General features: G+C 37.7%; 1 protein-coding gene and 1 long non-coding RNA gene across 2 annotated transcripts in view; one reads left to right on the plus strand and one right to left on the minus strand.

The window, feature by feature from the left end:
- LOC125235089 overlaps positions 1 to 27717 on the plus strand; it is a 241470-nt gene that overhangs the window by 65033 nt on the left and 148720 nt on the right. The gene's annotated exons all lie outside the window — the stretch shown is intronic.
- Positions 1236 to 21996, minus strand: LOC125235099. Its single transcript, XR_007178049.1, has 3 exons — positions 21879 to 21996; positions 20820 to 20969; positions 1236 to 1477 (listed from the first exon to the last, which is right to left on the minus strand). It is a non-coding gene; the product is annotated as an uncharacterized LOC125235099 (long non-coding RNA).

Consider the following 27717-nt stretch of genomic DNA (forward strand, 5'->3'; position numbering starts at 1 on the left):
AAATTGTTGATTAGATGGCCACCAATCTTTATCCCTCCGGTCCAACCATCCAGCACACGGCGCATGATGTGTTCACCAACCAGGTTGAAAAGCTGGGGAGATAGTATACAGCCTTGTCGGACTCCTCTCTCCGGTTTTAAAGGTGCCGATACTGCGTCTTCTATGCGAACTTTTGAGCTGCCGTCCAAATACAGGTTCTGCACAAGGAACACCAGGTGTTCGGGTATACCCATCTCCTTCATCACCTCGAACATTTTAGACCAGCTTATGCAGTCAAACGCCTTTGCGTAGTCGATAAAGCAGAAAGCTACCGGTACAAAAAATTCTTTGGATTTCTCTATGAGCTGCCGTATGTTAAGTATTTGCTCTCGTGTACCTTTGCATTTTACAAACCCAGCTTATTCCTTCGCGATTTGTCCTTTAATGAAATGCTCCAGTCTCCTGTTAATGATATGCAACAGAATTTTACCCGCATGCGAAACGAGAGAAATAGTCCGGTAATTTTCGCATTTCAAGGTGGATCCTTTCTTATGTAAGGGGATTATGGTCGACTCAACCCAATCATCTGGCCAGCTGCCTGTCCTCCAGACCTTTTGACAAATGCTGAGCACTATTCTGTTGCCGTCCGGACCTAGACGCTTGAGCAATTGCGCGGTAAGCCCATCACCACCACAAGCCTTCAGTTTGAGCTTAGCTATTGCGGTTTCTACTTCGCTAAAGCAAAATATCAGGCTCTCTATCTGCGTAGTCAAGCTACTATCGTACTATCGTACAGTATGGCCGCTCCCGCTCCCCGCTGAAAGTACCGCCCACTCGCTCTTGGTTACGTCACAGTTACCGCCTGTCAACAACGCGAACAGTCGACCTGTCATATCTCACTCATACAAGCATGATACGCGTTCACCTACACGAGCTTAGAATGTGTGCTAGGAACGCGCCTCTATCATATATTTGATCGCCAGTGTCTGAGATGTGACTGTCGTATTGGCAAGAAAGGTTGATCCTTTACGTATTATTCACCAGAGCGACAGCATAGGTCTACGATTCAATCCAACGCCATTTGCTTTTTTATGTCATTTTTTCTATTTCATTTTTCATTTTTCGAAATGTTGCCTAATGCGGACATTGTCATAAGAGACAAGCGCCAATAAGATGTATGGCGCTTGACCCGTGACTTGACTGTGATACATATACATACTAGAAGTAACAGTTTTTCACCTTTGCGTTTTCTAAGCATATTGTGAAGGTCAACAGTTCGCAGACACAGAGTCACTAGTATTATATTCTAAAGACTGAAATGATTATTCTAGTATTAGTGGTCGTATTGGTTTGCGTTTGCGTTACATACAATATATATATTGCAAGTGGTTTAAGTGAAGGCTCCGCTTGTTCCCCGGCGCATCTGCCCGCGCGGCCTTCGGGCGACGCGCTTGGAATATCGGCACCAAGCGCCGCAGGGCCGGACTGGAAGCTGGAACTAAATAAATTAGGGATGTAGGAACATACATAAGTGCGATATAAGAACTTATTTAAAAAACTATTTCGCCCTTTTAGGAAGGGATTGTAAGGAATACCAGCTTAATCCCATGGCTTAGAATAGTTGAAACATTTCCAGTTTGTGATATGACTTCGTTTAGCTTTTGCTTTGCAAGATGATTGAGCATGAAGCTGAAATAGGATCATCTTGGAAGGCAATTTGATTGATAAAAGGGTCCAGTTCATGAGCTGGTGATGGGCGATATTTTCCGGCGAACTAGTAAAGAGCCGCAGAGAGAGGAACCGCTAGTCCGCCGTAGCTGTACTATACTATCCGGGATGTGTTCAACATATTTAATTTTAAATTGTGTGAGATTTGCAATAATAGTATTTGTACAATATTGTAATGAGTACCCAGACAAATCAAGCGTTTAAATTAATTTGTTACTGCACGTGGATCTCGTAACCAGCTTAATAAACTTCTCGCTCGTAAAACATCCAATATAAGCTTCATTCAGAAGTCGCGTAAACAATCGCAATACAAAGTAGCGGAGTTTTGTTCACTGTCCTTGTCGGTTGCGCTGTTTTGCGTGTACGCAAGTTTCCGTGTCGTCGACAATGCGCCCACGTCCGTCCGGTGATAATAGCAGAGTGTGCTGCTCCGAGGGCCTAGGCCTACCGCGAACACCGAAGTTCGCGCGAATATACTAAGTTTGCAACTATTTTGTTAGCCCCGCAAGGGTAGTAAGTGTTTATAATAACATAGCTTGGTATGACTTTAACTCCAATGATACCATCAATGATGAACTTGAACTTATGACCGGTATGTAGTCCTACCTTCTTTTAGGTACATAATTTATCATCTAAAACCGGAATTCAACCCGTATTATTCTGCCAATGAACTTATGATATGTATTTATATTATTTATTGACATAACAAATCTTATGCCTATATGTAACAGACGTCACGTCACAGTAAACGATAACCTAGAATACCTAATTATGAAATTGTGGGATGAAAAGATCTGTATATTTGGGTTTCAGAAAGATTAGTTCCAATTACGAGACAGACTTAATTCATATGCTAAATTCTTCAGAAACAGCTAATGCATGCCGACTTATTGCCAACTTTAATTCGCGATTGTCCGATAAACATTTATTTTTATATCTCGATACGCCAGACACTGTCTTCCCACTTTATATTATTTTTATACGAAAATTTAAAAATATATCAAGAGAATTATTAGATTGTGTGCCAGATGAAAACAAAGTAAACTGACAAACAACGAATCATCAGATAATTCTGACTAAATACGACGGAAGACCGGGTCGGGTGAAATAATGAAGGATGAACTTTTTCACTTGTTTCATTTTCTTTCCTGATAGGAGGGAGCAAAGTGGGAATTAATTAGAATTCTTCTCTTCGAGGTTCGATCAGGGTTCAATAAACGCCCTCACCGTAAATACCACAACGTTGTCTGAGTGTGAGAGTACTTACAACACAAGCCTTCTTGAGATTACCGTGGGACTCTGTCACTCTGTGTAAGAATGTCCTATAATATAGGTATATTTATTTATTTATTTTGCTACCTTGTGAAACAATCACAAATTTTTTGCCGTTTTGTGGTGTTGCCGTCGTGGGTTACATATATCCGGTTGTTGGGGATATAATTCCTATCCTCATCATCACAAGCTAGCTAATTAAAATCGCTATCGAAAATTCGTCATTAAATGAAATGATTGACATGTCATTGACTGTCATTTAGCACATACGTTAATTGGCCAATATTTATAGTTTGCTATGGCCTATGCAAATGCTGCCTAAGCAAATGGTGCCAAGAATCGATTTGCGTCAGTAGTTACGCGTTGCCACTTTTTAGCGGGTCGATGCGAACTAGCCTTACAGCTTTTGCAAATTTGTTTTTGCTGAATTGTGGTGAGTTGATGACTGGTCAATTATTGATAGTGTTTAAACGGGCTTTCACAACAGCTTTTTTGTGATTACATATGGACAAGTATATTGCCAAATCTTCCTTCATGTCGTGAACAAGAAGCAAATATTTGTCTTTTCTTAGGTATTTATAGGCGTTTACAAAACTTTCACCATGTACGCATGTTGACTTATGAAATTTCAGGAATTTGATGTCTGTCGATTGACGCTAGTTGTTTACCATCTTTGGATTTTTTTTTCAAGTTTATCCAATGTTTACCCCTGCTATGTCATGTCAATCCTTAAGGCGTTTATTTGATTTCATTCGACACGACTACTTCCTCGTTCCCCTTGATAATCGTTGAAAATTTTGTAAAAACAATAACCACCACCGCACCGCACTGCCTCAAATCCGCCCCTGTCTCCGACACGCTCCGCACAGCAATGACGTAGCGCTGCTACGTTTCGCGACTGCCAAGCGGCGCACACACCGCATACTGATCACCGAGCGCCGTACGTGCGCGCCGTGCGCGGCATACCGAATGATCAGCGGCCGGTAGGCTTGAGATTCACAATTGATTGGGATTTGTGACTTTTGGTTTCTGTTGTGGAATGCTTTGCTGAATCACAATGTGAAGGTACACTACACCAGACTCATAAGCAAGGCTCGGGAAAACGCCCGTTAGTTTGATATAGTAACCATAATATAGGACCCATTTATGAGTTTGAATATTTATGAGATGGCATAGGTAAATAAAAGTCTAGATTGTATGGAACAGAGTAAGAAAATCTTTCGGTCGTTTTCAGAGCCTTGCTCATAAGCAATACTGCACTGCACTGTGCACCAAGACATCAGAAAATAGCCTTAGATGTGTACTCGTATCAAAAGGCATTAATCCGCTTTCTCAAAGATTAGGAAAGAAACGTAGGACAGGATAAATAGGTAGTCGAGTTATATGAAATCGTCTTCGTGACTTAGTAATCAACGTGTAAAATTACTGTATTACCCAAGTACTTATGTATACTTTCTCAAACACCCAAATAGAATAATAAAGCTGAAGAAGGGACTCTACATAATATATTCCCATGAACAACGTCGTTTTTGTTTACAACGGTTATTTAGAGAACTAAAAGATAATACTGCAGTAACACATGCCAATTATGTCATGGCATGTGGAATGACGCAAAACGAAATAAAACCTTAATTCTCGGCAAAGTTCTAACCACGCTATCTAATCGTACGGATAATTGCTACATGGTAACACCGTTGCTTAATATTGTAGGTACCTAAATCTGATAAACATAATTTTGGTTATCAGCGAAAAGTTTATCAGACAAACAAAAGCTAATCTAAAAAGTTGACACATATTTTTTTAAGTTATGACAGGCACTGAAATGCAGATTGAAATGATAATGGACTCCATTGGAGTAATGAAAAATTGTTAAATATGTAAAAATTCAAAGAGATCATGCCTTCAATTGGACATTAAGTAGTCCTATGTAATATCGATCCTCTCCACTAAGTTTTAAGGGTGCTTTCAAAAAACGTCAAAATAATGCAAAATTGATAATTTCAGTCGGTGAAATACTACACTTTCCGTTATCTAATAGATTTATTTAATTCAAGTTTCAATTAGAACATCTTATTATCTTGATTGTTATCAGACGGGATTTTTGAAAACTAACTCACTAAATTATTTATGAATTTTTCTCTGATGCGCGTTTATGAAAACCCGCGTATAGTCCTGAATTAGTCGATCTTATTTGTAAAATTTGGCCAATTTTGCCAACTAATATTATAAATGAGAAAGTGTGTGTGTCTGTTCGTTAGTCCGTCTTTCACGGCAAAACGGAGCGACGAATAGACGTGATTTTTTAAGTGGAGATAGTTGAAGGGATGGAGAGTGACATAGGCTACTTTTTGTCTCTTTCTAATGCGAGCAAAGCCGCGGGCGAAAGCTAGTTCTTAATAAAGACTAAACTCGTCCGCTAGACACTCTTCTAATATTCTCAAAAACTTATCTTAAATTCGCGTGTTGTGCGTGCGACGTGCGTGTTGTACGAAAAACTGCTACCAACGAAAAAATGCTTCTCTGTTTTTTACATAAAAACCAAACTCCAACCCCAAATGTAACAAAAAACCCTTGACAAAGAACAGTTAGCAAGCAGGTGAAATCCTCCACATTGACCCTATTCCCACGGTAAGCAAAAAAATTTACCTGACAATGCCAATGCTACCCTACTTAATGCCTTCCTGACCTTGGCGACAACTGGCGGCAGATGATAGGGTTTGGGGTTGAACCGGAAAGGACTTTGAATTGAAGGAGTCGTAAGAGACTTGTTAAACTTATTGTCCTTGAAATATAAATTGGGACTTTCCAATGGGGAATCGGAATTTTCCGATAGAAGATACCACATTCTCGCTTACCATTATAAAATACTAGCTTTTACCCGCGGCTTCGCTCGCGTTAAATTCGAAAATTGCGGAATGCTCCATACAATCTTCCATCCCCCATTTTAGGGAAGTTGCCCCCAACTTAGAAAGAGACAAAAAGTCTTCAACTACACTCCACTTAAAAAATCACGTCAGTTCGTCGCTTCGTTTTGCAAACAAACGGACACACACACCTTCCCATTTACAATATTAGTATGGATTATCTATATACCAGTTAGATATCCAGCTTCACGAAATTTATCGACCCTTTCAATAATTTTACCGATCTAATCTAGTTACGTACCTACCTATAACTTTTTGCTCTAACAAAAGTGAGATATATACATTGCGTAGCAATCGGAAGCCTTTAACTTTTACTTACTCAAATAGAAGGGAACCTTACTTTTGACCTTGGAGTATTAATAATATACCTTTGACCTTTACTTTAGTCAAAAAGTCTTTTTGTATGACGTAATACTGACTGAAGTATGATGAGCCTTCACCACAGATTATTAATAAGTTCTCACACCATTATTATAAGCTACAGCGCTTGAATTGAAATACAGTTGATTTAGGACAAATTGATTCTCAGGTATATGCTTAATCATTGAACTTTAAATTAAACGTTATTTAACTGCCTATTAATGAGTATCTGACACTTAATATCAAATGCCAATGCCAATACTGAGTACCTGGTGCCGTAGCCGAATGGCATTTCTGCGACGCGAAACGAAAACGAAACGCCGCGAAAGGTAATCTGGCTCTGTCGCGCCCATACGCAAGAGCGATAGGGATAGATTCTACGAGCGTTTCGTTTCGTGAGCGTTTGTGCCATTCGGCTACGTACCCTGTTCAGAACGCGACATTAAGCGAGAAAAATCGATTGACGTATCAGTTTCTATGTCCATCCGTACTTTCCGTACTACAGTCTCGTCGTCGTCTGATAGACGGCGGACTTCGTGCTCGTCGTCCTGCCAAGAATTCTCTGATTTCCGAGAAAAATCGAACAGCCAGATTAAAATATGACAAAGAACATCTTCTCTTCATCTTCATCTTTGAGATTAGACCATTTCGTAGCACCTCCTTCTTGTTCATGTCTTCTTATTTGTAACGTTTATTTTGTGTGTGTGTGTGTAACGAATAAATGCATTCTATTCTATTGTTAGACTGCGGAAATGTGGAAAAGATATACCATGAAATCCTGGCGTTTTAGAATGGCTAAATCAGCGATTCACTGCAAGGAGAAAGTGAATAGCGCCTCAAACCGTCGTATCTTACTAACTAGAATCCAACATTACATACTAACGTATTCTAAAACGTCAAAAACTCATTGTATAGGTTCTTGTCTAACTTTGTATGACATAACTTTTATCATCAGCAATATATCAAAGATGGCCGATTACGTTACGTTGGCCTTTGCATATGATATGACATGCATACTTTCGTGGACAAATTAAGTGCGTACTCGTATGCTGATTTGACAAGTGAGCGATGATGGTGTGATAGCCTCGCTGTGATGAGTATGTTTTCTCACGATGTCATCAACTTAGTCAGAATCACGACAGCCATTTAAAATCGACATCAAGATCAACAATCAAGGTTGTGATGAACTGGTGCCTGATGAGTCGTGATTTCTGTTTGCAATCCAAATATGTACAAAATGTAAGAGCTACTTATGTTCAAAAAAGTCTGTAAAAAGTTAAAATCCTGTCTACCTACTACATAGTTTTTAGTGCAGGTTTCGCAAAAGAACAATTAAATCTAGTGTAATAAATATTATTAAGTTAACGTTCACAGTAACTAGTGTAACTAAGTACTTATACCTAAAAGAAACAGCGTGACTTGTTTTTGTATTGTGTGTTTACGTTTTTGACTCGTTGTTATGAAGTCATGTTTGAGTGTAACCAATTCCTAAAGTATCTTTGTAATGTTTCTTTGAAATGGTCGATCAGTTGTTGGAAACCTTGTCATAATCTTAGTCTTGCTTTGTTTATTCTTCTTTATGCGGTATTTTATTGTTCTTTCACTTCATTTGCTTATTTATCTGATATCAGCTTACCTACCCAATCTACTCATTGTATGTTTAAATGTTTATCAATCCTTTTTAATTTTAGTACCGTGAATCAGAGTCTTCTGCGATTTCAGATAAACACAGATTGTTTTGTGATTCCAATGACTTCTTTTTATGACTTTATTTCAAGTCTAACATTTCTCTAGTTCATCTAACTGGCAATATTTTACAGTAAGATCGCATACATAATCTATCTCAGCTCCTTAGATTGAACACACGATATGAAAACTTTATCTGTTAGACTTTAGTAAGTACATATGACATAAGCGTGTCTGCTATTTTATTATATTTATCGTATAGCGTATAACTAATTATGGTTCTAAAATCAGGAGATCGTACGCCTGCCGGATTGTTGCAATTTCTGGTATCTATGCTAAGAAATTCCATTCCTTACGAATGTAAGATATAACTAGATGCCTACCTACAGGCAGCACAAAGCCGTTAGCCTGACATACGGCCACGTGACACGGTTTCGCGCAAACAACTCAAACAAGGATGTTGGCTCAGGTGCCATGCATTTACGCAATGTACCATTTCTGCCTCTACAGTAGGTGAAATGGTGAGGTGATGTGTCAAAAAGTGCCATGTTGCAAAGCGACAGTCAATTCTTTACTTTCATGAAGGCCAATTGCAAACGACAGTTTACAGACTGATCAACATCATACGCAGCGGAATCTACGAAGCTTCCCAAACAATAAAGTTTAGTGAATGATTTAAGACGCTACGGGAGCGAAAATGCTAAAATGGAAAGAAGTCCCCCTTTCAATTTGGGAATTTCAGTTAAATATAGGTACTAGTGTTATTAACTAGATTTACCAAAAAAAAATGTCCATTAAGAACAACTCAGTTAAAAGATATTGCGAAAAAATCTTTAAAATCGAGGTTCCGCTCTCGACTTTAAAGATTTTTACATTTTAAACGACCTTCGAACCTTCAAAACTTATTTAAACGGAACAAAATTTGAGAATCTGAATAACAATCAAATAATCTGTGTCGGACCGTTTAGATTTTTTGGCTAATTGTTACCGATCTTGAGTATCACACCTTTTTTTGAGCCATTTTGAAAAAGGCCGTTTTTAGAAATTTTTGATTGGCTCTGGCTCTAGCGTCTTTTAAAATAAAAATAGCAAAAAAATCAAAACGATCCGACAGTTCCGACACAGATAAAAATAATAATAATCTGTGTTGAAAAAATCATTGCTCTATCTTCAAAAACCAGGGAGGAAATAGTCGAGAGCGTTTGTATGGAGAATTGACTTGTATCGTATTGTCTTAACGGTGATAGACGGTTTCATGCAACCGACCCCTTGGTGTTTACATTACATTATAGCACCTCAGAAAAAATTAAGATATAGACACTAAGCTAGGTTAATGATTTAAGGATCATATCTTCAAGACAGGTCTATTACCTATCTATGTATATTTCAGAGTCATACAAAATGTTCGAAAGAGCTCTTTTGCGATATTACTGCCGGTGACTTTGCCTATATACTTTCCGTCAATCGATACCGATCCACCTACTGATATACCAGTAATTGGCGAACAATTCAACGATGTTTCAGAAGTGGTGCTTGTGCAGACAGCCAATTATGTAGGTGTATACATATTGCTATTCTCTCCCGTCTCACCACTCCGTCAAACTAATCAATCTCAAGAGCAGACCTACTGTAGTACGAGTCTGTACGCCGCTATGTCAACAGAACACACAGTAGTTTATTGTAGAGGTGAGTCAGCCTGCTCCCGTGAGTGGTGACCGTTTGGTAACGTTTCTGAAACGAAAACATAGTTGATGCAACTTTGAGTCAACTCAGATGCTTGGGCAGGTGTATAGCTGTTTACTTTATTTGCCGTGTGCAGATTTAATCATTGGGTTCCTTTTGACTACACTGGATGTCGATTTAAATTTATTATAATGCCATATTTTTAACCATCACGCGATTATAGGTCTTGATACTATTAGGTATTGAATAGTCTACACTTTACAGACTACATTAACTCGATATTAATATTTTATTTACAAAAGGTAAAACTGGATGGAAACCAAATTCAATACATCTGTTTACTTACTACTTATTTACTTAAGATTCCATGCACTAAACGTGACATACATGCCTTCAACATCCCGGCCCACACATGGGAAGAGCTTGCCGAGGACAGGGACAAATGGCGCAAACTGGTGTTCGACGGACGCAAAATCCACGACAATGCTTGGTTTGCGACACCCGCAAGTAAGCGCGCCAAGCGTCATCAGCGCGATACCTGTTCGCCGAGTGCACACTTCACCTGCCCGAGTTGTGGTCGTGTTTGTCGCTCCCGTATTGGCTTACATAGCCAATATAGCCATGAAAAACGCTGTCGCCCCACTTGACACTGCTTGTATAGTCTGTTATAGACTTTGAGGCCAATGATGATTTACTTAAGGTTACTTGGCTGGCGCGATGACCCAAAATGAGTTTTGGCCTCCAACACAAGAGCACGCCACTTTGCTCGGTCTTGAGCGGTATCTCGCCAGCTATCGCCGACACCGAGCTCACGGAGGTCTACAACTCTACATCCACTCTATCTCCGCCCAACGATATTTTTGGGTGGCCAACATGCAGGACGGAGTCCATTTGGTCTCCCCGGGGTAGGCTCTTGACTGCCCGATCTTCACCCATCCTTTCCAGGTGACCAAGCCAAGGGAGACTCAACTCAACCGATCCCTATAACATGTAGGTAGGTGAAACATCTGTTTAAAAAAACCGGCCAAGAGCGTGTCGCGCTTAGTTTTGGAGCGTTTATTTCCGAAAATATTAACAATATCAAAAAATGATTTTCGTAAACCCTTATTCATTTTTAAATACCTATCCAACAATATATCACACGTTAGGGTTGACATAAAAAAAAAAAAACACTCCCCACGTTACGTGTATGGGACGGCCCTCAGGGTACTCACCCTGAAAAAACATTTTTGTCCACTTTTTATTTTACCACTTTGTCGGCGTGATTGATATACAATTATACATACATATCGATACCAAATTTCAGCTTTCTAGTGCTAACGTTCACTGAGATTATCGGCGGACGGACGGACGGACGTTGACTACGGAACCCTAAAAAGATGTAATTAATTTAAAAAATCTATTTTTTTTTATTTGAAGGTCTTAAAAGACATTATCTACGATAATATGGCATGTAACGGTTACTCAATTTAAACAATTTATTTCACAATCTACAATCTAACATTATGTAAGTACATAATTTAAAACTTCTTTGAAAAACCGCCATAAAACTGCCCGAAATTCTGGAACAATAAACTTAAAAGTAAAAGTTGGTATCGTAAAATGTAAATTTGAACCGTTTATTAACCGTTATCCTCGGTCACTTTGTCGGCTAGATGAGTTACGGTAGGTACAGTCGAGTTCATAAATATGTGTACATTTCTTCACCTTAACTCGTTGCAATAAGATGAAAAAATGTACACATATTTATGAACTCGACTGTACGGGCGTGCGGGGTTCGCTCGGAATGAGGAATGATAGCAATGGCTTCGTCTTAATAAAAAAGTCCTATTTATAAAGTCTGTTGAAAATGTTGAAATAAGAGTTCTGTTTTCCACTTTTTATGATGTTTGTTGATTGCTCTAAATATATTTCCGAGTATTATTATTTGTATTTTACGTTAACCGTTACAATCGATACTCTCTGACAAAGCCTTTGTCATTGAATAAATACTCGTACATTGTTGCATTACAACAAAACAGTGGTAAACATTTCTCCTATTTCTAGAAACCTATTAAACACACTTTCGCTTGTCCTTCTCACTTGAACATTGTATTCTGCAAGTTTTAAAAGGGAAAGGACGATCCGAGGATACAATCCCGATTTGTTTTATGGCTGTTTTGTGTAACTGTTAGCATTGACACGCTTTCGTTATTTTTATAAGAGCTCCATTCAGGGAAACAATGCTCAACGGCAGTTACTATTACTACCCTGTCGTAAATAACATGGTTCACAGAAAGCATTTTGTTGGAAAGTCTGGTTTTACTAACAGTTGGCCTAGAAACTTTGGCTTGACAATCACATCGTTCTCGCGTGTATTTTTTTGTTTCGTTGTGTAACTTTAAAATAACGAATTAAATTGTGTCAATTATTTGTACCTTTTCTAGCTTTGATATAATCCGAAATAGTATTCTTAGCTTGAATGTAAAGTAAATAAAAAAGTAATATTAGTTAGATTTTCGTTTGCTCAAGACATTTGTGTAACAAGAATGCAATAACAATAAAGTACATGTTACAAATTTTCAACCATTTTACTATTCCAAACCTATTTATTTCATACCTTTTCATCCTCACGCAGTATATAATTCTTTCACTGCAGTAAATTGCGTAGTAAAATGTTATAAATTAGCCCCCATGCGCTCATTTAGTCAGCTAAAATTCTTATTGCTGATTTTTATATATGTGATAGAATAGAAAAGACTGTAAGGATTTGATAATCATCATTTCCTAACCATTTACGCCGACCGTAGCTTCAGAAATTAGGGTAAGTTCGAGAAACTTTCAAGCGTCTGGTAAGAGTTACGGCCGGCGGAAATGGCCAGGATACGATGATTATCAAATCCTTACAGTCTCTTCTATCACATACAACAAAATTGCCTTGAAAATTTAAGGAAAGTTAAGTGTTTAAAAAAAACCTTAACTAGGTAATATCAAAGACATATCGTCACTACTTTAAAAAATCTCGTATCTCACGCTGTTCCTCAAAGTTAAAACGCAGTAAGTCTATATGCATTCCATACATAATTACTACAATTTTCTTTTCATTGACAGACGAAATACAAGTTTTTTTAAAAGTAGTGACGATATATAACTCCGTATAGACAGATAAAGTCTAAGAAAAAAACGTACCTCAGTGCCATACAGAAAAAGGTACGGCGGCCTAGATGGCATTAGGTACACCTTTGGGGTACGCCCAGCTAGATGGCGCTAATATTAATATTTGATATTTTAACATGTGTTAATCAAGCTAAGAATATGGGCCAAATTGTCAAAACTGAGGTTCAAAAGTTTTAAGCCTGTGTCAAGAGATGGCAGTCTACGCACTGTGATTACACATTTTACTTGGACAGTAACTCTCTATAATACTCGATCCTCTTTGGTAATATGCAGACATTAAACGTCGATACAAACTCTACATTGTCCCAAAGTTTCATCCTTGAGAAAATGAGGAAGGTCTGGCAGCTCTGGCCCCGTAGCCGAATGGCATTTCTCCGACGCGAAACGAAAACGAAACGCTGCGAAAGGTAGTCCGACTCGTCGCGCCAATACGCAAGAGCGATAGAGATAGATATCTACTAGCGTTTCGTTTCGTGAGCGTTTGTGCCATTCGGCTACGCACCCTGGGCTCTTAGTCCATAATGCTGACGAAAGAAGTAGAGGTACATTACATACTTACATATGTATTAAATGTGAAAGACATAAATAGAAACGATAAAGCACATTCATATGAATGTACATACATACATACAATCACACCTGTATCTCATAAAAAGGTAGGCAGAGCACATGAAACTACCTACTCAAGTTTCACTCTTGGTAAATAAGGGGTTGACAGAAAACGAAACTGACATTGCAGTGACAGGCTGCCATCCTCTCGCCTACGCCGCAATTTAAGACGGTACTATACAGGTCAATTCTCCATACAAACGCTCTCGACTATTTCTTCCCTGGTTTTTGAAGATAGAGCAATAATTTTTCAACACAGATTATAATAATAATTTTTATCTGTGTCGGACCGTTTTGATTTTTTTGCTATTTTTATTTTAAAAGACGCTAGAGCCAATCAAAAATTTCTAAAAACGGCCTTTTTCAATATGGCTCAAAAAAAGGTGTGATGATACTCAAGATTAACAATAACGGTAACGGTAACGATAACGGTAACAATTAGCCAAAAAGTCTAAACGGTCCGACACAGATTATTTCATTGTTATTCAGATTCTCAAATTTCGTTCCGTTTAAATAAGTTTTGAAGGAGGAAACAGTCGAGAGTGGTACTTCGATTTTAAAGATTTATTCGCAATATCTTTTAACTGAGTTGGCCTTAATGGACATATTTTTTTTCGATAAATCTAGTTAATAACACTAGTATATTCAACTGAAATTCCTAAATTGAAAGGGGGGCTCCTTTCTATTTTAGCATTTTCGCTCCCGTAGCGTCTTAACCAGTGTCCCATAGTCGACTCCTACGACACACGGGAAGACGAGGGGTGGTGAAATTCTTAACCCCGTGTTTTGACACACGGGCAAAATATGAATGTCTCGATAAACATTACCTTTTAGACGTTTCCTGCAGCAACGCTTTCGGCTGCAGCATTGGATTGGCGACAGCAATACCGCGCCGCAAAACTGCAGTAAATCTGCTGTCAGGGGGCCGATTTTTGAGTCTCACGGCGTTCGAATTCAGAAAATTGTCACTAAAAATAATAGGCAATTCACCGTTTTCAACCGGTATTTTAGTGACAGTGAGACTCAAAAATCGGCCCCCTGAATTCTTATACGGTAGCCGATCGTTGGCGGCAAGCGTTGACGTCACGGCCCCGACCAGTGCCAAGGCCCAGTGAATGCTCCGGAGTGCGATAGTACCGGATATTTATACCTTGGGGCCTTGGGGCTTGAGTTTACGCGTACAGGTTTATTCATGAAAACGTGGAATTGTCATAAATCATAATCTTGCGTCAGCGTTTTGGTTTATGTTGGATTTTTTTAAAGATGTTGTTCTTCGGATATTAACAAAAACGCCTAAAAATGGTATGTTACAAGAAAAGAGCAGGCACCAAATATGTAAGGCAGACAAAGTTTGTGGTCCGTAGAAAACTTGATCCACGAAGCGCTTATTTAGGTATGTATACTTAATCTAATTGGTATTTGTAATAAACGTAATCATCCGTAAAAGACAAAAAGAGGTCAAACTAATACATAAATAACATTGTAAGTCCATTACTAAATTACTAAAACCTAACACCAGTATAATTTCGTTAAGTGATTGAACTGTTTACGTTAATTCATTATGTTTATAAGCCCTCATGAAATGAAATAACTTGACATCAATGTTTTCGAACTACTTATAATAGAGGTAAGAAGGTAGGGAGTGTACACGAACTCTTCACATATAATGAACTTATATCATTATTATTTTTTTTACATTCGGTAGTGAGCCAACACTGTGCTGCCTGCTCAACACAGAGTTAAAATATAATTTCAACATTTCTAAGATTCAAACTTTACAGCTCTACGATATGTACAATCACTTGCATTGCAACAATATGTCACCCTTCGAAGAGCTCAAAACATTTAGGTATTGATGTGACCCGCTCTTGCTACTGGCACACCTAGCGGCTTCAGACCTTAGCGTCTATTTCAGACGATCTATGTGCAATGTCCGGGAAACATCGGTTTTGGTGGCTAAATAGACCGACTCAGGAGCAACATACTTTGCCGTAGAGTTGACAGAAGAAACTCGCGACAGATTGCGACGTTTATGCTCTGCTCTACAAATAAATTTCATATTGCCTTTCCGTAGACCGCAACGCACATGTGCAGCAATGACGAAAAGACGGAAGGTGCCGATGCCGGCTAAATGCACTTTAGGAATATACTAGTATTACTCGTTTACACAAAATGTACTCTAGTAGGTTGCTTACCTTTTATAGCATTGTACGATAGACAAGTCGCGTCGCAACGGTCTAGGTTACAGTTGTTATCAGTAGCCCCGGTGCCTTTTGCGATAAGGATCCGCCCTTGGCAGGGTGATCTACTGTTTGTATGTATACCCTAAGCTCTCTTAACGCATCCATGTCTTAGGTATGTGTTTTAGGCGCTGCGTGTCACTAGAATCTACTTTTTTAAATTAGCATATTTGGGCAAAGGCCTCTTCTGTCTTTTTCAATTCGACCCTGTCATAAGCGTTTTCCCATTTCCACAATGTTGTTTCGTAAAATGCGTCCAGGTTGTCATGAGACGCCGCAAATTTCAGATTTAAACTTTCGCTTTCAATCTAGAACTTCTACTTCACATTATTACCCCTTCCGATAAAGATCCGAATTTGGCAATGTCTTGTCTTGTCATACTATGTTTTTTGAACATCAGCTGCATTTTAGGTACCATAGTGAAATCCTAAAAGGTTTTTTAAACATTGTTTAAGTCATCTTTGACTCTTAATTCCGCGATGTGTAATGTGATTTTTCAATCCTTAGCCATCCAACCAACTATTTTTTAGGTTATTAACACTCTTAATATCCGAAACAAAGCCTGATAAAGCAAAAAATGTCGGCTAACTAAAATGTCTGATGTTAAAAGACAAAAATTGTTTCTGAAACTTTGATAGTCTTAACATTATTAGGGTTACAGGGCAGGTTGTTATTCGTTATATCTGCTTACTTGTAGGTATGTACGACGATCCCGCATCGCATTGAATCGGTCTAGGTTATCAGTAATATCAGTACCCACACTGGCGTTGCGATAAGAATCGATCCGCCCTTGGCAGTGTGTGACGTTTGTGCTATTTCTGGCACAGCCGTATTGGAAACATCGTGAATCAGCTTCACAGCCACTGGGTAGAAAGCGGTGCACTCATAAGTAGGTACACCCTTACCTTTAACTTTGAGTTCTCCCAGCCCATGAGCTATCATAGATATCGCTTTTTGTGGAGGCCCATCTTTTAAGGCCGTCATTATCTGTAGGAATTAGAATTGGTATCCATTTTATTAGGCAGACGTCCGGTTTTTTTATCCCGTACCATCAACCACTTGTATCCAGTAGCCCAGTTCATTTTATATTCCGTATACTCTCAAATAGTCCTTATACCATCGCGGGTGCTGCCGCTGTGTGCTTATGTCTAGTGGACGTATATTATACTCGTAGTCTCGTATGGCATGGCACTCTAGTTAATAATGTAAAATTGAAAAAATCGATTACTTAAAATTATCCGCCAGTCGAGTTTGCCGCCGTTTCATTTAGTTGGCTTTATCCTCCTCAATATCTCCTCTATCTGCAAAGCACAATAATACAAAGAAACGATGATACAAGAGTGGTCTTTTTAAAAACCGGTAGGTACGTAATAAAGGGATAGGTGTACACTGTACAATGTACATAAGACAAAATATAATAAATTATACTTTGCGTGACCCTCACTAACAGCTGTAACAATCTAAAAAACATTCTGTTGATTTTCTATATATTAATTTATCACTTTAACATATTTTGCATATCTCACCTAATACATAAAACCGCTTATCGCTTTATTTATTGTTAGTTTATTTCAAACGTGATTATGCAAACACGTGTAATAATATAAATATCGCAAATACCAACACGAGTTTAAAGGTCAATATATCTAACATTCAAAATAACCTCTAAAGGCTTTCCGGTATTTGGTTTACTTCTAACTTATCTATGTTATTAACTAATAGTAGTAGTAAAAGACACACAAATAAAAGCGACGGCTTATGTCTAAACTAGAACCCATAGTTAAATTAAAAATAATGTTAAAAAACTTATCATTTTCTTGCAACAGCAACAGTGTGACGTTTTACAACACAGTACAATCAATTGTACAAAAAAAGAATAAGACCATATAGAACTTCCGCCACGATTTTAGCTTTTAGCTGCGATAAATAAGGTGAACTTATTGATCATATTGGAGAAAAACAATCTTATTAATTTAAACACGTGCGAATGACCTACAAAATAAATAGCTTGTAATTGTAACGTGATGTTACCTTTTTAACCCCCGACGAAAAAACGACGGGGTGTTATAAGTTTGACGTGTCTGTCTGTCTGTCTGTCTGTCTGTCTGTTTGTCTGTCTGTGTGTGTGTCTGTCTGTGGCATAGCTGAATGATGAACCGATTTCGATTTAAATTTTTTTTATTTGAAACTGTATTAGTCGGGATGTTACCATGTTTCATGAAAATAAGGTCGCGGTCGGGGGTTTTTTCAAAATTTTAATTTTGTGGTTAGGTTATGAATAACCACACACATTGCCAAATTTTAATTTTGTGGTTAGGTTATGAATAACCTAACCACAAAATTAAAATTTTGAAAAAACCCCCGACCGCGACCTAGTGGACCGATTTTCATGAAACATGGCTAAGAACACTCCCGACTAACTCAGCTTTCAGATAAAAAAAACTAAATCGAAATCGGTTCATCCGTTCGAGCGCTACGATGCCACAGACAGACACACACACAAACAGACAGACAAACAGACAGACAGACAGACATACACACAGACAGACACGTCAAACTTATAACACCCCTTCGTTTTTGCGTCGGGGGTTAAAAACATGATATGATCATCCTAAGAGGCCCAAAATACATATTAGTTAATTTGTCAATTTTATTATTAAGTATCAATTTATCAAGTAACAAATCCTCGCAGTATAGCTCCAAGGCCAGAGAAACCTGAATTGGAACTAAACACGTGTAAATAAAAATAAACACTAATTGGTGATTGAACTCTTGACCTTGCCTTGTATGTGATTTAGGGCCAGTTGCATCAACCACCTTTGACAGACACATCATCGTCACGTAGTATGATATGAATAGTTTTTCCTGTTGCGGAAGAATCTGCCACCCGGGATCAATTTCTGTCTATCTCCACTTTGTTCTGCATACTCTGCATAGAATTGTGGGAAAAATCCCGTTCTCAACTCAACCCGTTCGGAACCGTTGTCTGATCCGTCACTCCGTGATGCTCACTGAACTCGTAAAGATACTTACCTAAATTATTATGTAGACCTAAGTTCTATAAGTCGCGTACAACATTGTGGTTATATCATGAGCTATCAAATATTTGAATACAACTTGGCAATAACTAAGTGAATCCCATTTGGAAACGTGCTCCTAGCGTAGCGTGACCTCGCGCTGCCATTTATGATATAAAAAACGTGTCAGCAGTTTAAAATAGAAATTATTTCCACTCGATTTAGTCATCCAACGTAACGCTGTGGTGACGTCATTACAACTTGAGAATACGTACTTGAAGTTGCGGAAAACGGGAATTCGCGCACGTAACATTTCTGAACCTGGGGATCGATTTTTGAATTTCGAACGCACGAATTCGGCGTTCGAAAGTCTGTGGAAAACGACGTAATGCTATTTTTTCTACTCGTCGACTGTAATCTGTCAATTAGGACACCACCACAGACTAAACTATAAGTGCTAACTTTTCAGTGTTGGATACTCTATGGCAGTTCCGACTCAACTATAATAATCTCATTATATATAGTTGACTTTAGTTAACTGTAATAATTTCAAAAATAGAACTTCTTACAATTTCTATACTAATTTGCGATACCTGGCAAATTGGTCGGCATCTGAAACACATTTTTTTTTATCTGTCGCCTTATCGGCCAATCAGAGACGGTTATTACAAACAATTGGTTGCTAGGTAATTCGATGTTGATACAACGGTGAACGACGCTATTAATATTAATTTTAACTTGCATGAATGATGATATTTCCGTCCATTGATGATGAAGATGATGACTCGTAGAAAAACCGGCCAAGAGCGTGTCGGGCCACGCTCAGTGTAGGGTTCCGTAGTTTTCCGTATTTTTCTCAAAAACTACTGAACCTATCAAGTTCAAAACAATTTTCCTAGAAAGTCTTTATAAAGTTCTACATTTGTGATTTTTTTCATATTTTTTAAACATATGGTTCAAAAGTTAGAGGAGGGGACGCAATTTTTTTTCCTTTAGGAGCGATTATTTCCGAAAATATTAATATTATCAAAAAACGATCTTAGTAAACCCTTATTCATTTTTAAATACCTATCCAAAAATATATCATACGTTGGGGTTGGAATTAAAAAAAAATTCAGCCCCCACTTTACATGTAGGGGGGGTACCCCAATAAAACATTTTTTTCCATTTTTTATTTTTGAACTTTGTTGGCGTGATTGATATACATATTGGTACCAAATTTCAGCTGTCTAGTGCTAACGGTTACTGAGATTATCCGCGGACGGACGGACGGACGGACGGACGGACAGACAGACATGGCGAAACTATAAGGGTTCCTAGTTGACTACGGAACCCTAAAAAGTATTGTATACAATAGTGATATAATTAAGCTTTTCACTCTCGTACCGTACTATTAGGCCACTCAACAAAGCTTCGTGGCCTAAACACCATGTTTAGGCCACGAGCTGAAAAGCTTTGTATTATATCACGATTGTATAACATACTATTTGAAAAAGGACGGCTTACCACTCGTTTTTGATTCTGTAAGTAGAATATAAATCGCTAGTAGTGGAGATATTATTGAACGAATTTCACGAAATTGAATGACCGAGATTCAAAAATCGGCCCCCTCATCTTGAAACTTCACTATGGCTTTAGAAACACTTAAGACGCAGGACAGGAGCGAAAATGCTAAAATGGAAAGGAGCCCCCCTTTCAATTTGGGAAGTTTAGTTAAATATACTAGTGTTATAAAATAGATTTATCGAAAAAAAATTGTCCATTCAGAACAATACTTAGTTAAAAGTTATTGCGAAAAAATCTTTAAAATCGAGGTTCCGCTCTCGACTGCTTCCTCCTTCAAAACTTAATCAATGGTAACGAAATTTGAAAATCTGAATAACAATGAAATAATCTGTGTCGGACCGTTTAGTTTTTTCGGCTAATTGTTACCAATTTTGAATACCACACCTTTTTTGCCCAGAATCAATAAGGCCGTTTTTGGAAATTTTTGATGGGCTCTAGCGTCTTTAAAAATTGAAAACGGTCTGACACAGACAAAAATAATAACAATCTGTGTTAAAAAAATCATTGCTCTATCTTCAAAAACCAAGGAGGAAATAGTCGAGAGCGTTTGTATGGAGAATTGATCCCTCCTGTATCGTCTTAATGTAAGCTATATTTACCGGTTTGAATACGAATCCTGTGGAAGGTGTTTCCTTCTGGCTTCTCGTGACTTAAGGTGTTCCAAGTTCTCAAGGACCGGATTACTCCGATGTTGCTCCTTGGGACATGAGGATCTGCTCCCGTCAGCAGCTCGTCTGCTTATTTGCTGTCTGTCACACAAAAAATGACTACAGAATATAGTTATTTAGAGGTTAGACACCTCGTAAAGTCCAGTTTGTGGAAAATGACGAGTATGAATGAAGTCTGATAGTGAAGTCCTTTCCAATTTGATTCTTGAACAAAAGTGATTCAAGTCAAATTCAAAGCTACAGACTACAGACTACAGCTGATATACTGAATTTTGATAGTTTTTAAGTTTGTTTAAAGTGGAAATTCTACTAACGTGTGCAAATGGTGTGTAAATTCATTGATCTGAAGGTTGAGATTTCTTAACTGTACAATTTCCCAACTAAAATTGTATACTCTTAAGAATTACAATGTCTAGTAGACTTATTCCAATAGATAGTATAACAAGAACTTCCACACAAGTCAAGTACATGTGTAGTGTGTAGATAATTAGATATACTCATAATCGATCTATAATAAACCTGCCCAATCCCCTTCTAACGAACATGACTTGCCAAACAGAACATGTTTCTAACCTGTCCCCGGTTTTTTACGAGCTCCTTTACCTATAACTTGTTTTTGCTCTCAGGACCGGAGCCTTTCATTTCGTGCTCAAGGACAACCGAACCAATATTGGACGGCCCAATATTGGTTCGGTCCGCTTATGCGTGTTTAAAGAACTGTTGGATCTTATAGCCTTGTGAAGTTGTGACTTAGGGAAAGTTATTTTTTAACTCATTACGTCATATTATTTTTGCGACATTATCGATACGAGTACCTTACAATTGAAAAATAGTACATTACGACATACGCCGGGAAAGAAGGATTTACAGGGTGAGTAGGTATACCGTACGGATAGTGATATGAAGATTACGAAGCCTGTAAGCCCTTTTCACGGCGAGGAATGTATAATGCTTTTCTCAAACTTGCAATGGAATAGATTAAAAACTGACCTTGTAAACCTTCCATTTTAAGAAATCTTCATACGCCGTCATGTATCTTACTTTGGATTTCGGGGGCAGTAAGTTACTCATGTCTACTTCTGCCTCCGCTCGCAATTCCGGAGGCGTATCTACACTTTATATCCACATCCACATCACTTTCGTCCGAACTCATTTTAAATTTTAAAAAGCTCTTGATAAAATATTTGATAAATCCGAGAAAACATTTTTTTTTAATTTCCGCGCTTAAACTTTTTTTTAAATCTGTTTGAGGTAAGCTTTTAAGCGGTGACACTCAAATTCTGCGCCAATTTTTTTTTTAATATTTTTGAGGTAACGTTTTAACAGGTGACATTTATCGCATTATAGTCTGGCAAAAAAAGAGTAGAAATTAGTAGGGGGCGCCACCGTCTATGTAAACCGTTTCGCATGTTTTTTTTCTGATGACGACGTTGTCCTAAGTAATTATTTATTCTGTGGCGCTGTGTCTGAATTTGACGTTTGAAAACAAATGACTCAAGCATTGCTGGCTTAGGTGGGGAAATTACTATGAAATTCCATTACATATCATCCTCACTCAACGAACCAGATACGTAGAACTTCCCGACCTAATTTGAAATAGGTACGTAATGACAACATTTCATTGCATGTTTGAAAAAAACACAAGGAAGCAGGTCGATATCCTTGCCACATTTAACAGTTAATGATTTGATTTCTGATTTTCTGTATAATTTTATCATTTCAAACGTGCTTAATTATATTCCTCAAGACACCGCAATATCAAATAAAAAATAATTCGTAGGTACATATATCTCGTAAAAAACGAGCTGTGTCAGTTCTGCTCAGTGTTATAATAAACACGTAGTAACAAAAATAAATACCACATTTTAGACTTCGCGATAAAACGGCGCATCTGCCAACTGACGTGAGTATTACGTTTATGTAGAAAAGTATTGACTTATGTAACGTAAACATGATATAGTAACTGAGACTATTTGCTCCAGAAAATACGTTCCAATTTTGAAGTTCACTATAACGTTGTAGGTCTGCAAGATTACGTCAAAGAGTTCTTCAATGGGCTTCCTCAGAGTTTGGCCAACTGGAGAAACCATCAGTTATCTTGTTGGATGTGTGCCACAACAGCCACCGGCAAATCTTAGACAATTTGAAATCGCGTTTCGTATTTATAATGTTTCCGTTATGATTATGTGCTAGGTACCCATGCATGTCGTAAAACTTGCGAAAATAAACTAAACGACAAATCAAACTAATCTCTAACTCAACTGTCGCAGGTTTCGATGGTATAAACTTTATAGTTTTATATTAGCTTTATATATTTTACCTATAGCTTATTACATAAATCTGTGCGTAACTGCGTGTGCGTTTGTTGCTGAGTAACATGGAAACTCGTGGCGATGTCGATCCTGTAACTAGTAGGTACTGAGTTTGAATGATACTTTCATATTCGGGAACACCCCACACAAACTAAAGCTACTATGAGTGTTAGGCGACGATATACTTACTTAAAAACATCTATGACTCAGGAACATCTTATTAAGTGGACGTCATATGTAATTCTGTTGTAAATGTTTAAGCAGGAGACGACATAGCCATATCTACCAGCCACATCGTCCTAAAACCAGCAAGTGATTGTAGGCAGCGCGGCCAAACTTGTTGTGATTTGATCGAACGGGCCAAATTGCCTCCGATTCACGTTAAACAAATGTACACGTGTAGCGGAGCCACCTTGACTCCGCCGGACACAGTACTAATAACTAAACCAGTTATCTAATCGCTTAGTATTACGTAATAAGTAACTGATCCTAGTGGTAATACTAGAGGCACATCGAAAACAAGGTAAACTTTGTAATTTGATTATAAATTGAAACATACCTTATAATAGTTAGGTATAATCTATACAGAAACTCGTGTATCGATCGGGACTCCAAACGTTTGCTTGCATCTTAGGTAATACGAACACTCCTATAATTACAACATTAACTGGCTATTTCACGAATGCAAAATGCGTCGAATCTAAATATTTAATTGGTAGGTAGGTATATGCTACATTCTATGTCCGCTAACATTTTAAGTGCGTTTCGTTCTGGCCTTAATAACTTTAAATTTTTACATCAAAGGAAAAAATCCTTTCAAACTCCCGCCGGATGCGTACATTTTTCATTTTTTCCATATTTTCCTATACGATACTCGTATAAAAATTTCAACCGATGTTACCGGACGTTTCTACTTGTTAAAAATAGGTTTGCTATGGATCGTTGTACTGTTGTAGCTAATTTGTGAACTGTGAATGCAATGTTTATCCACAATGACTCACGACGGCAGGTGGAACACGAATCACCGTGATTACCTGTGGCCAATTACTTTAATTCGCAACAGGCTACACTCGAGTGAATGTTACAGGCGAATAGCCTGCGATATTTATAGAATGGACCAATTTAACGATATCCTGTTCTGGATTTTAATACTCCGGACAAAAAGGAAAATAAACAACGCGTGATTGAGGCTCATATGTCTAAATTATACCTACTACGAGTATGTATTGTTAAATAAATAATATTGGAAAACTGAAGGAGCAGGGCAACGAAAAATCACATGGATTGGTAGCTTCAGGAATTGGACAGAAATTAAATGAACACTAACATGTGAAGTTGAAAGTTTTTATTGAAATCTGGTCTTGGTCGTTTAACTTTTCAGTTCAGATTTTTAACCTATAGTTACTGACTGACCTATACTGACGCCTGTATTCCCATAAGGGGTGGGCAGAGCACATGAAGTGATCACGTTTCAACAGTGCCACTCTTAGCAATTAACACATTGCATTGCAGTGATAGGTGGACAGCCTCTCGCCTATGCCACAATAGAATCCATATCCCACAGTCTTCTTCTACGACACCCATGGGAGCCACCATTATCACGGGCACTGACTGTCCCTTGGGCCTGTGCCTGATTGCGTGGGTAACTTGTACTAGTTGTACTGCGTTTCTTTGATCTTCGGTTATATAATATTGAATATTCAATTATTCATGTATTCATGTGAACAACGACGTAAAAAGTCTTCTTAGCTTTATAGCCAAAAATGCTATGTATTGCATCATGATATCGTCATCAAGTGTTCAGCAATATTTGTCAATCTATGATAGCTATTGACCACGTTACGTCACTTTTTAATGAGGACACCCATTATTGAAATATGCGCTAATTTGATGACGTCTTTAATGATTCTGTTAATGTGACTTTAATTTACCAAGATACAGTTAATTGAGTTGATCAAAGTTTTATGATTGACACTCACGTATAATTTATGTTAGTTGAATGTGGCTTAGCTGTTTTTTATCGTCACATCAGGTAGACGGAAGACAATTCATTCACTGTTCATTAGGTCATTTTCTATACAACAGTCCTTATAATCACGTATCACAACGGCCAAGCTATAAATTTTGGCTAAGGTGTATGTATATACATAGTTTGTGAAGATAACATTTTGTAGAGTTAGAAACTTGACTCCGCATGAGATATGATAGCTGTTTGTCATAGTGGTTACGAATTGCCATGCCCTTACGGGGCTCGTATGAAACTTTTATTATATAAGACCCAATGTACTACATGAAAGCAAATAAATTACTTGATTACTTGATTACTTGTCAGTGCGAGCTTTTAGTGAATTGAATAATTAATTAAATAAAATAAAACATGTTTATATATCAGCTCAACATAGGCTTAATATAGGTTCTTTTATACAATTTGTTAGTTACATGTTCTTAATCTATGTTAGTTCCATTAAAAATAAATAGCATAATGACACACATTTTTCCTGTTAGACGCATATAATATGTTGTATAATAATCATATTATATTTTGTATATACTTATACATGTTACTGATTTATCGGAACCATAGCCATACAAAATATTAATTATGAATTCCGACATAGCGGATATTTTATGGAAGTAGGCAGCCTTGTTGTCTTGTGACGTAATAAATAAATTGCATAATTTGTAATACTTATATTGTTATGTAAACGTATTTTGCTTTTTCACTCCAAATTTATACGATTCGCATACTTTTGTCCCGCAAATCTTTTGAATACTTTTCTGTTATGGTGAATGTTGTATTCGATGTGAGATTTGCGATATACATATTTGGATTTGGCCGCTTTGTGTGTTTTAATTTTGTTTAATGCTTTTTAAAAAGTCTGAAATATAAATAACAGATAAGTAAACATTGAACAAGATCTGTGACAAAATAAATATAGCTGAATCTATGGTATCGGTATCACCAATAAATGTCTGTTACGCCGATCTGTGCAATATCATAACATAACAGCTCGTAAACATAAGATAAACATAATAGCCGGGATATAATTTTATTGGTTTGAATGACGAGATGACGTCAGAAATGTCAATGATAACCTGAATCCGTTGGTATCCGTCACTAAAGACTGGACTACGTAAATAGTGGAATATTATGGCTATTTATAAACACAACCGTTTATATCTAGCAACTTATAGGTCAATTGGGGCATCAGCATTTATGAGACCATTTCTATTCATACGTACCAGTCAACCAATCTGAATCCTAGGCCACTGTAAAAACCCTTTCACAGTAAAAGTCAAACTGACTTCTAATAGCAAATAAAGCACGGTGTCAATACGACAGGGTTCTAGAGTGGCCTAGGATTCTAATTTGTTGACTGTACATACAATAAACTCACGCCGCTCGCATTCGCTGTATATACTCCCAAAAGGGGTGGACAGGGCATGCTCAGGTTTCGGTGCCACTCTTCGCAATTAAGGGGTTGAAAGAAACCAAAATAGGCTATTTTCCTATACTTAAAATAAAATATTTTATAGACTGCACGAAATAAAGCACCACATAATTAGAAGAAAAATATGGACAGAAGGTATGTTTAAACACAATTTCTATTTAAGGAGTCAAAGAGAAAGATAAAGTAAATGAATTGACCGTGACGTCACTCCTCAGTATTTCATAGTATTTCCATATTAGCAAATCGTTTTGACAGTTCTTAAAAAGAAGCTGATTTGACTATTAGGAAACTAGCCTATTGTGGTATCGCAGTGACAGGTTGGTAGCCCATCACCACCCGTCACAATAATATATCAATTATATGTAATCATTATCACTATCACCCGGGATATCATTTTATTGATTTGAGTATCGAGATGATGTCTGCAAAGTCAATGATAACCTGAAACCGTGGTATCGGTCATTATTGTCATTAAAAACTGGACTTTATAAATACTGTAAATATTATTAAATTTATATGTAACTTATGTGCACGTGTGGTGACGGGTTAAGAATTTCACCACCCCCTTTCTTCCCGTGGGTGTCGTAGAAGGCGACTGTGGGATATGGGTTAAATTGTGGCGTAGGCGAGAGGCTGGCAACCTGTCACTGCAATGTTACAGTTTCGTTTTCTTTCAACCCCTTATTTGCCAAGAGTGGCACTGAAACCTGAGTAATTTCATGTGCTCTGCCTACCCCTTCACGGAACACAGGCGTGATTGTATGTATGTATGTATATGAACTTTAATATTGCACCCGTCTGAAAGATACCTAGTCGAAAACGAAACTTAGACGAACATTGAAAACTAGCCCGTCAAACGGCTTCGATATGTTTTTCTCTGTTTACTTCTATTTTATCTTGTAGGTCCTTTAATCGAGCAATTTTTTATGAACATTTCAGGAATCTCGGAAACGAAGCCAATGTCGATGAACTGCAAACTTCGAACGAATTCAGCTTTCAAACAAAAAAAACTAAATCTAAATCGGTTCATTCGTTCGGAAGCTACGATGCCACAGACAGACACAC

The sequence above is a fragment of the Leguminivora glycinivorella genome, chromosome 17, assembly GCF_023078275.1.
Source record: "Leguminivora glycinivorella isolate SPB_JAAS2020 chromosome 17, LegGlyc_1.1, whole genome shotgun sequence".
Lineage (NCBI taxonomy): Eukaryota > Metazoa > Arthropoda > Insecta > Lepidoptera > Tortricidae > Leguminivora > Leguminivora glycinivorella.